At 41.9% G+C, this 11,201-nt stretch overlaps 1 long non-coding RNA gene across 1 annotated transcript; it reads right to left on the bottom strand.

The window, feature by feature from the left end:
* On the bottom strand, positions 1–1,508 carry LOC139036275 (uncharacterized). Its single transcript, XR_011488974.1, has 2 exons — positions 1,404–1,508; positions 1–646 (listed from the first exon to the last, which is right to left on the bottom strand). It is a non-coding gene; the product is annotated as an uncharacterized lncRNA (long non-coding RNA).
* Positions 1,509–11,201: the final 9,693 nt, after the last annotated feature.

Genomic DNA, 11,201 nt, shown 5'->3' with positions numbered 1-11,201 from the left:
TTTTTATTTATTTTAAAATTTTATTTGGCTGCTCCTGGTCTTAATTGTGGCCCACAGGATCTTCTATCTTCCCTACAGCCTGTGGGATCTTTAGTTGTGTCCTGTGGGATCTTGTTCCCTGATCCAGGATCAAACCCGGGCCCCCTGCATTGGGATCTCAGAGTCTTAGCCACTGGACCACTAGGGAAGTCCTCAAAAGTTCAGTCTTGATTAAGTATTTTTCACAAATAATAATAAAAGAAGCAGAAGTTGGGGGCGCAGGGCCCACATCTCTGTGCCCTGGAAATCTGCAGTCTTGGGAGGCATGGATTCGTAGACGGTGCTGAGCTGGAGACACGCAGTGAGAAGGTAAGGGGACTTCATTTCATTTTGATTTAGGTCCCTTGCAGTGGCTCCCCTTTGCTGTGAAAGTGACGTGGGAGCCCCTCACTGTCCACAGGCCCCCATGGGGTCTGGCCCTCCTGCCCCTGTGATCTCTCCTTGTGCCGCTTGCTCACTGTTTAGCAGACTCCAGGCGTCCAGGTCAAACTTCCCCTCCACATGGCCACGGGGCATTTGCATCTGCTGCTCGTGCTGCTCTGGACCAGAACCAGGGCTTGGCGGCGTCTTCTGATCCTTCGGCTCTCAGCTTGAATACCAGCTCTTCCTAGAAAGTGAAAGTGTGGTGGCTCAGTCATGTCCAATTCTCTGCGATCCCATGGACTGTAGACCACCAGGCTCTTCTATCCATGAGATTCTCCAGGCAAGAATACTGGAGTTGGTAGCCATTCCATTCTTCTCCAGGGGATCTCCCTGACCCAGGGATCGAACCCGGGTCTCCTGCATTGCAGGCAGGTTCTTTACCGTCTGAGTCACAGGAAAAGGCACTCCTCCTAGATGCCTTCTCTAAACCTTCCTAACCCCACTCCATATCCAGTCACCCCATCCACTGACCACATTTTACCTCCTTCATAGCACAACACTATTTGAAATTGCTTTTTGAAATAACTTTTAGCTTGTCTCTTTCCTGTTACCACTAGAATTCGTGGACTAGCATAATTACTTACGCTTTGTCTCCTTTTGTGTACCATAACTTCCACGCACTCTTTTGTGTTTCCTTTTTAAAACAGTTTAGCCAAGTAGTATACTGTGATCACATTTTCTTTCTTGAAGTTCTGATTGTTTGTTGTGCCTGGAGCACATTTTTTTGGGCCACATTTTTTCATTTACTTAATTTTTCTTGGCTTGCAGGCAAACTTTCAAGGCCTAAGTAAAATGCCACTTAATAAAACTGTCCGTGCAATTTTAAAAAGTACACTTTCCTTGAGGATGGGGACCTTATTCCCTACTGTCTTTTCAGCATTTAATTATCATCTGGCACTATAGAGGGCCTCAGTTAATAATGAACATCTACATTTTCTGACCTGTTCAAATGCTGTTATATGTGGATCAAACAGAAGATAGTAGTTCAATTGCCCCTTGCCATTTCCAGGAAAACTTCAGTGGATACAGCACCCCCTCCCACATCCCACCCTGCATCTATCAGAGGTCCATGTGGCTCAGACCAGGTTGCTATTGTTCAGTCACTAAGTCATGTCCAACTCTTTGTGACCCCATGGACTGCAGCACACCAGGCTTCCCTGTCTTTCATTGTTTCCCTGAGTTTCTTCAAACTCATGTTCATTAAGCTGGTAATGCCATCTGATGATCTCATCCTCTCTCGCTCCCTTCTTCTGCCTTCAATCTTTCCCAGCATCAGGGTCTTTTCCAGTGAGTTGGCTGTTTGTATCAAGTGGCCAAAGTGTTGGAGTTTCAGCATCAGTCTGTCCAACAAATAATCAGGGTTGATTTCCTCTAGGATTGACTGGTTTGATCTTACAGTTCAGGGGACAGTCAAGAGTCTTCTCCAGCACCACAGTTCAGAAGCATCAGTTCTTCAGGACTTTCAGCATCAGTCTGTCCAACAAATAATCAGGGTTGATTTCCTCTAGGATTGACTGGTTTGATCTCCTTACAGTCCAGGGGATGGTCAAGAGTCTTCTCCAGCACCACAGTTCAAAAGCATCAGTTCTTCAGCTCTCAGTGTTATTTGTAGTCCAGCTCTCACATCCATACATGACTGTGTTGGCTGAAAGAGAAGGAAGAACAGGGGATGTCAGACTTTCTATGGTTTGTTTTGGAGGAGACATCTTCCCCTGAAACATCCTCCTGACACAGATGCCGCCAGGGAACATGTACACTGCCACACAGCGTGGATGTCAACTTTTGAAAATCCACAAGTCCCTGAAAGTTCCTTGCCATTTTTCCACCTGTGACCTTTGGCTTTGCTTTATGGAATGTGTAACCCTGCCGCCCGGCAGAAAAGCAGAGGGAGAAGCAGGAAGGCCCAGCGTTCTCAGCCGACCTTTCATGGAGACCAGGGGGCCCACAGACCAGGCCTCTGACTGATGCCGTTCATGAGATTCTGTTCCGTCCTCCCCACCCTCCCATTTCCTCCTCCCCTCGACCTCTTATTTGTGTGTGCAAGAGAGGACACAGAAAGAAATCTTATACAAAGATCGTTTCTGTGAAGAAGTTTAAAGGCAGAAGAGACAGCACATGCCACCCTCGGATCAGCCGGAAAGGCTTGATGACCAAGAACTGTATTTTCATTGTTGCTTTGAAGATGGAAGGATGAGAAAACTTTGCACCTTCATACACCCCGGGGTCCTTGAGGGATGACCGACTGTTTACGGAGACACACGTGGCCTGTTTTATCTGGTGGCACAGACGTTTCGCATTAACGATATCTGGACTTGGTCTGAAACGGCAGCCAAACCTCAGACCCAGGATCCCCTCCAGCTTCAGATTTACCTCTGTGGTCACAAGAGAGCGGGGCTCGGGGGAGGTCGGTTTGGACAAGTGCTCAGAGAGGCCTTGTCACCTGAGGGACTGGGATTGGGAAGACAGCTCAGTGCATGCAGATTTAGGGGTGTGAGGTGTTTGTGTAGAGATGGGAGCAGAAGAAAGTTTGGAAGAGAAAATAAGGATTGACTTCTATTCAGGATGGGCTTTCCTGGTGGCTCAGGATGGTAAAGAATCTGCCTGTAATGCGGGACACCTGAGTTGGATCCATGGGTCGGGAAGATCGCTTGTAGAAGAGAATGGCAACCCACTCCAGTATTCTTGCCTGGAAAATTCCATGGACAGAGGAGCCTGGTGGGCTACAGTCCATGGGGTCACAAAGAGTCGGACCCGATTGAGCGACTAACACTTTCACACTTTTCCATTCAATATAGTCTGCCACAGACTTGTTTCTGAGCAAAACAACTGTTCTTTCTTATCAACTCAGTCTTTGCTTTTGAAGATAAGCAAAAATACCACTTTCTTTCTTTTTTTTTTTTTTTAAATACCACTTTCTTCTCAGTCCAAGTGCGAGGCTCGTCTTGACCCCTGAGTACTTTCAATTATTGAGTTTTTTTGGAGCAGAGAGCAGCACTAACTTCCTGTCAGGGAAGATGTGACTCTCCTGATGGAACTTGACGTCGGTTCCCTTTGTTGTCAGACCGTTCGGGTGGTGGGTGTTTCCCGCTGGGATTAGACTCCTAGTCCACAGAAAGCCCAGGAAGCTAATATGGGCATAAGACTGGCCCTCATAATTGCTTTGGCAGTAGGGACACTCCGTTATCAAGAAAACACAACACCACCTTTTTTTTTTTTTTAATTCAGTTCTGTCAACTTTTATCAAGCATCTACTGGATATCAGGCCCTGCGTTGCACCCAGGGGATGAAAAGAGATGAAAAGTGCTCTTCATGAGGGTGGAAAACAAGATGCATGCTCTTACAGAAGAGGGATAAGAAGCAGTTGTGTGCTTGGGTTCCCGGGTTATAATAATTCAAAATAGTCATTTATCAAATGCCTAACTTTTGTTGGGCACTGTGCAGGAATCATCTCCACTCTTTGCAACAATCTGGCTACAGAGGTAGTATTAACTTTAATTTACAGCCAAAGAAACTAAGGCTCAGAGAGGATGAATAACTTCCCAAGTTTATACAGCATTGAAGTGATTTTGATTCATGGCATCCTTTTTTTTTTTTTTCATTTCAGTTGGACTATAGATAGGAATGTACTTTTAAATAAAGCCAGCTCATATGCCAGTTTTTAAGACCCTCTAACAAACAGAGACCCAGTGGAGACAGGATCTTCCTAATCTTTGAAAGCCCAGTGATCTAGTGTGGCTAAAGGATCTGAGGACGACTTAAGGAGAATCCCCATGTGACACGGAGTGAGACAAGGCAGGGATAACTTTGGAAACCTTGGACGCAGGATTTTCTTCTCTGTTCTGTAGCCGGGAACAGGGATAAAGTGAAAGCTCGGTGTCTTATTTTGAAGGTATGAAGTCCAAGTAAAAAATGAGCAAAAGATATTTAACAGACAGTCCGTTCCCGGTAGAAGAACGGGCAGGGAACCTTAACTACTGTAGCTCAGACTCATTTTTTATGACAGACCAGAGTTAAAAGGGCTTCCCAGGTCACTCAGTGGTAAAGAATCTGCCTCCCAATGCAGGAGGCACAGGAGACGTGTGTTTGATTCCAGGGTCGGGAAGATCCCCTGGAGTAGTAAGTGGCAACACACTCCAGAGTTCTTGCCTGGAAAATTCCATAAACAGAGGAGCCTGGTGGGCGACAGTCAGTCCGTGGGGTCACAAAGAGTCAGACATGGCTGAGCACACACCCATAGAGTTAAAAGCATTTTATATGACAAATCAATAATACACATTTACACATTCTCACAAAGTCCATTCAGGTATATGTGAAACATTTCATAAAGTATTACCTCTATTCATATGAGGTACTCTGATACCTTCTGTTCTAGCTAATAAATTCTGGTCACAAGCCATTCATTAATGACTCATGACATGATGTTTGAAAAACAAAGTTCTGTCTAATCCATCAACTGTTTTTTCTCTCCTCTCTTTATTCCTTAACCCCAGGAGAAGCATCTCTATTGCAAGCAAGAGAGACCCCAACACCCCTCCTCCTCTTTCATCCCCTTCTTTGTTCCACATTCCCATGTATTGGGTTGGCCAAAATGTTCATTCAGGTTTTTCCATGGGATGTTATGAAAAACTTGAAAGAACTTTTTTGGCGAATCCAACATACATGCCTGTGCTTTATTTAAAAAAAAAAAAAACTTTTAAATTTTGTTTATGTATTTTATTTTGGCTATGCCAAAATTTCATGGCTGTGCAGGTTTTTCTCTAGCTGCAGGCTTCTCGTCGTGGTGGCCTCTCTTATTGCGGAGCAGGGGCTCTAGGTCCCTTGGGTTTCAGCAGTTGCGGCGTGGGCTCTAGGTCACAGGCTCAGTAGTTTGGGGTGCATGGGCTTAGTTGCTCTGTGGCGTGTGGGATCTTCCTGGACCAGGGATCAAACCCGTATCTCCTGTATTGGCAGGCAGATTTCTTTATTAGCCCCCAGGGAAGCCCACATGCCTGTTCTTTACATTCCAGGGACCTCTGGCGTCTGTATCACTTGGTTTTTGCAGCTCAGGGATGTGTATTATTTTTTACTGGTGCTTTGCAGTTTATGATTGTTGAGGGTGTTTTTTTTTTTTTTTCCTTTCCCTCTCCTATAAATGAAGCTTCCCTAATGTTCAGAAAATATTCTTTCTTTTGGATATTTTTTGACATCACTTTTATAACTGGGGAAAAGAAAAGAAAAACTTTGTTATCCAACAGTCTTACAATTCCATTATGGACTTTATCCTTTTCTTTTTTTGAGAGAGGTCAAAAATGGAAAACCTCGATGAAAGGCAGGCCCAATAAATGTTTTGAGGGTGATCACTTCAGCAACAAGCATGATGGTTTCTATAATAGAAATGCTTCTTTTGGAAGTAGTGGTGCTGAGGTTTTGTGTTAGGGGAAAGCAAATTGTCATTCAGCAGAATCATCTACTTCAATTTTGTTCTCTTGTGAGAAGAGCAAGAGAACAAAAATCTTGCGTTTTAATTTTTTTTAGAGTCAGTGTTAACCTGATATGAACCACTGAGAGGGTTTCTGACCAAACCTTATAATGTCTTTTGTGAGAAGAATAATATTGGGTAGTATGTAGTGTACCATTCTGTTTTCTTTGAAATAATTTTTAACACAAAAACTGCAAAGGAAAAACATGAGAGATTGGCGTTTGTAGAACCGTGAGAGGTTTTCATAAGCTTGTAATTTGGAAAGTTTATTAAATAATGAAAATAAGATAATGACAAGATAACCGGTAAGTTTGATAAATGGTCTGTAATTATTAGACTTCCTTGTAGATAAAAATTCCTACGAGCACTTCACATCGGTGAGTTGTGTGAGCTGGAATGACGATGCCATCATTAGCAGCATCCTGTCCCTTGCTTCCCATGCGAGTCATTATTAGTTATCTCCTAATGATCCCACCCTGAGAGATACTTTGAATTCCACCTGCTTCTGTCAAGTGGAAGACATCTCTTTGGCAGAGGGATGTCTCTGGGAGTCTGAAATGGCTAACCTTACCGTCCACCCACTTCCATTCTTGCCTTTTCTCATCAGCTTTTACTAGAGCTGCCCGGGTAAACTATTAAAAACATAAATCAGACCGTGACATTGCCCTCTATACTGGGAAGTGGGTTTCTAACACAGTCAACAACCCCATAAAGCTCTGCAGGGTCTAACCTGTGCCCATCTCACTAATCTCACCACTTCTTGCCACACATCCCGTCTCCTCCTTACATTCACCAAGCCTCTTTCCTTCTCAGAGCCATCCTACATACCTCTGATTCCAAACATCATGAGCTTTGTTTCTTTCGCAGGAGTCTTCTCAGGAGACTGTGCATATGTTCTTATGATGCTGTCATCACTTTATTTTTTAAAATTTTTATTGAAATATTGTTGATTTACAATGTCATCTTAGTTTCAAGAGTACAGCAAAGTGATTCAGTTATAGATAGGTGGGTAAATAGAGATATAGATCGAATGTTCTCTTCCATTATAGGTTATTACAAAATATTGAGTGTTTTTCCTGGTGCTACATACTTGATCTATTTTTAATACATCTCTGTAACTGCATTCACAGGCCTGCATTGCAGAGGTTTTCCTTGTTTGTTTTTAAATCTTGAAGAATACTTACCGATGCAAAGTTTGATTTAGGATATTTTAATTTTCCTAAAACCCACAATTGAAGTTGATACTGATCCTCAGAAAGCTAAGTAGATGGTAATATAGTAGAATTCAATTTAAATATATTAGCAATTGCATTAACTGTAAATAGAACATATTAATTGTAAATAGAAATAATGTTCTAATGAAAGGGCAGAGGTTGTTGAATTGGTTAAGACACAACTTAATGCTACACACACACGTGCACACATATGACATAAGGATATAAAAATGTTAGAAGTCAAGAAATTGGGAAAAAACCATAAAATACAGATGCCAATGTTGTCCCTCCATCCCCGCCAAAAGGTAGTTGTAACTGTATTAATACTGAGATGACTTTTAAAGCAAAAATATTATAGGATATAAAGAGGATATTTTACAATGGTTAAAGCTTTAATTAACCTGGAAGTTATAATAATCATCAAGTTTTAGCCACTTAATAGTAGCTAATTAAAGCAAAAAGTGATTTGAAACTAAGAGAAAATTTTTCTTAAAGTAACAGATAGTAAAAGATTTTGATTATCTTCTTCAGTAGTAGAACAGACAAAAAGTTAGTGGTTAGAACGTTTGAACACTATAACGAACTTTAGTTATTGACACATAAAGAGCATTGAACACATAGCAAATCCAGAAAACCATCTTTTTCTAATATACATAGGATATACCAAACTTGACCAGATCAGAAGTCAAGTCTCAAAATATTTGAAAGGATTAAAATCTTACAAATGATTAAAAGTTGATCACTACTCATTTAAACTAGATCAGTGACAAGACAGTGATATAAACAACACTAAAATTTTGAGTATTTTTATACTTAAAAGTTAACAGTTCTTATACATAACTAATAAAATATGTTGAAGAAGAAATAACAATGGTATTTTGAAAGTATTTTTACCTGAATGATAATGAAATTTTGACATCTCAAAATTTCATGTATAAAATGCAACTAAAGCCATCTTTATGGAAATTTTTAACCTTAAATGCATATGTTAGAATAAAGCCTGAAAATTGATTAACTGAATATCCATCTCAAAAAGATAAAGAAACTGATAGAAATTAGCAGGAAGGGAGAAGATAAAGAGAAGAGCAGAAAATGGTGAATATTTCAAAACAAATATATAGCAGACACCATCATCCAAGACATTTGTTCTTTGAAAATGATGAGGTCAAACACGGAAAAGAGATTACAATTGTCAGGGATGAAAAAAGGTATCATTATTGTTCCTTATAGATACTGAAAATATCAACAACTTTAATAGGTATAAAATTTCTGAAGAAAGTATGAGCAAGTTAGTTAATATATAAAAAATCCACCACATGAGCAATTGAGTTTAAGATATAACACAATATTGATTTAATACAACTTTCTGCACTAATTTTTGTAAATGAGGAACACTGTGTGATTATTTTGTTATAAGTCAAGAAAGTATTGATTGAGATTAAACATTAGCTCATCATAGTAACTCTTAGGATGCCAAGAAGAAGAGGAAGTTGTCTTAATCCGAAAAGAATATCCACTCCAAAGTCTACATTATATGTTACATGTTAGTTAATATATAAAAAATCCACCACATGAGCAATTGAGTTTAAGATATAACTCAATATTGATTTAATACAACTTTCTGCACTAATTTTTGTAAATGAGGAACACTGTGTGATTATTTTGTTATAAGTCAAGAAAGTATTGATTGAGATTAAACATTAGCTCATCATAGTAACTCTTAGGATGCCAAGAAGAGGAGGAAGTTGTCTTAATCCGAAAAGAATATCCACTCCAAAGTCTACATTATATGTTACATGTGTGCCCCCCAGATCTATAATTAAAGCCTGTGTCCTGTCAGAGGTCATTCTGAACTCTTCCAGACCTGCGCTGTGCCATTGGACATTTAATCACTCATCTTCTCTATGATTTCATTTCATCAAAATTGATGGAATAAAAGAAAAATGAAGGGGGTACTCTTTGTTTCTGTTTGATGCCACATAGAATGCCTAGAAAGATGTTAAGAGGAGGTTAAAGTGAGTGAAAAGTCACTCAGTCGTGTCCGACTCTTTGTGACCCCATGAAATGGTCCATGGACTTCTCCAGGCCATAATGCTGGAGTAGGTAGCCGTTCCCGTCTCCAGGGGATCTTCCCAACTCAGGGATCAAACCCAGGTCTTCCACATTGCAGGCAGATGCTTTACCAGCTGAGCCCCCAGAGGAGCCCAAGAATAATGGAGTGGGTAGCCTATCCCTTCTTCAGCGGATCTTCCCAACCCAGGAATCAAACTGGGGTCTTCTGCACTGCAGGCGGATTCTTTACCAGCTACCGGGGCAGCCAGTGAGGAGTTTAAGTATCATGATTTTAAGTTTGACATTGCCTGAAAGAATACCAGTATTGAGAGGCATGCAGAACTAGAAGGCAGGGCCAGATCCAGAAGACAGGTCAAGGGCAAGATCTGGGACAAGTTGAGAGGATGGGTACCTGTCACAGGTCTAAGGAGGCTCTGTCCAAGGGCCCAGGAAATGCAAGTTCACTTAGAGGCAGGGCTGTTATTTGCTTGGAGGAGAGAGGCTAAGTACCACCCTTGGGAATGACTTCTATAGCCTCGTATCTTTGAGAACTCTGCCTGGCAGGTGTCGACTGTGGTGCCAGGGGTACCCCAAGTTATCCTCCAATTTCTTGGTTTCAATCAGTAAAACAGCAGGAAAATTTTTATGTTTGTGATTTGTCATCATGAGAAGATAGAAGAAACACTGATTTTCAGCAGTCCCCACCCCCCCCCAACCCTAGTTCAATGCTTTTGGATATTGTGTCTCACATCACAGGGTCTTTTATAATTTAACTTGACAGCTTATTAATTTCCAGTGAAATATTTCGATGCAGTTGTCCTGATTCACAGAAATAATGCCAAGAACTATGCAGAAAAATAAAGTAGCTATTATTGCAGTCACCGTGATTACTTCCGCATGTTTCCTGTATATCCTGAGCCACTTCACCCTGGGAATAAAAACAAATCACAGGAACAGTTACAAAACAGCATTTCTTTGGCTCTCGATAATAGTGCTGTCAGATTCCTCTCTAGTAGTTCAGGATCTCCAGTGAATGTCTCACTTATGTTCTGCGAGCGAGTCCTCTTGATCACTGCTGATCACCAGCAAGTTCATTCTGCTCCCACCCGGGGAAGGCTTGCAGTGGCTGTGCCTCCACGTGCGGTCCCTGTGTGTTACTGGGAGTTGTGGTTTCCACCGATGCCCATTCGAGGGTGATAGAGCCTCACATCTCGAGCACTTAGCTGCAGCTCCGGAGTGAGAGTTATCTTCTGCACACTGATACAGGCTGCTGGGTAAGCGCTACTAACATCTTGCATTTCTAGTGCCCCGCTGAGGTTTCCCATCAACTGCTCTTCTTTGTCGGCACCGCATTGATTGTCATTTCTCTACTGAGGACTCTTGTGTACCTGCTCCAATAGCCCTTCCGTGTTCAGAGGGGATATTTTGTTGTTCTCAGCATCAGTTCTTTCTACATGTAGCATTGTCCCTTGTCTTAGAAGAAAGCTGTTTCCTTGTCGGTCCTTTTCCTTACATTCTTAGCTTAGGAGGCTCCTTGGTTCCTCTTGTCTATGTGGACCAGTCCACAGCTGATCCTCCACATGCCAGGGGACACCTGACTCCGGGGACACATGGGGCTTCAGCTCAGATTTGGGACATAAATAATTACGTGCCTGGGACCGCCCCAGCAAAAGAGGGGATGCTTTAGTGCTTACCACAATCAGATCTTAAAACTGTTACTTCCCAAACATGTAAGATTATGAGTGACCAGAATAATGGACAAGTGTTACGGGAGGTGTTATGGTGCCACTGACTCAATGGACATGAATTTGAGCAAACTCTGGGGATTGGTGAAGGACAGGGAAGCTTGGCATGCTGCTGTCCATGGGGTTGCGAAGGGTCCGACACAACTTAGTGACTCAACAAAGCAGTGTTAGGGCAAGTGATGACATACTTTGAAGGAGAAAGCTTGTCATGAAGGCACTTCTCTGCCCTCTCTATCATACTGGTCTGGCATGTGTATTTTTCTTGAAGAA

Source organism: Odocoileus virginianus, chromosome 8 (genome assembly GCF_023699985.2).
Source record: "Odocoileus virginianus isolate 20LAN1187 ecotype Illinois chromosome 8, Ovbor_1.2, whole genome shotgun sequence".
NCBI lineage: Eukaryota > Metazoa > Chordata > Mammalia > Artiodactyla > Cervidae > Odocoileus > Odocoileus virginianus.
Note: the sequence above shows the minus strand (reverse complement) of the source record. Positions and strands in the feature narration are given on the sequence as shown.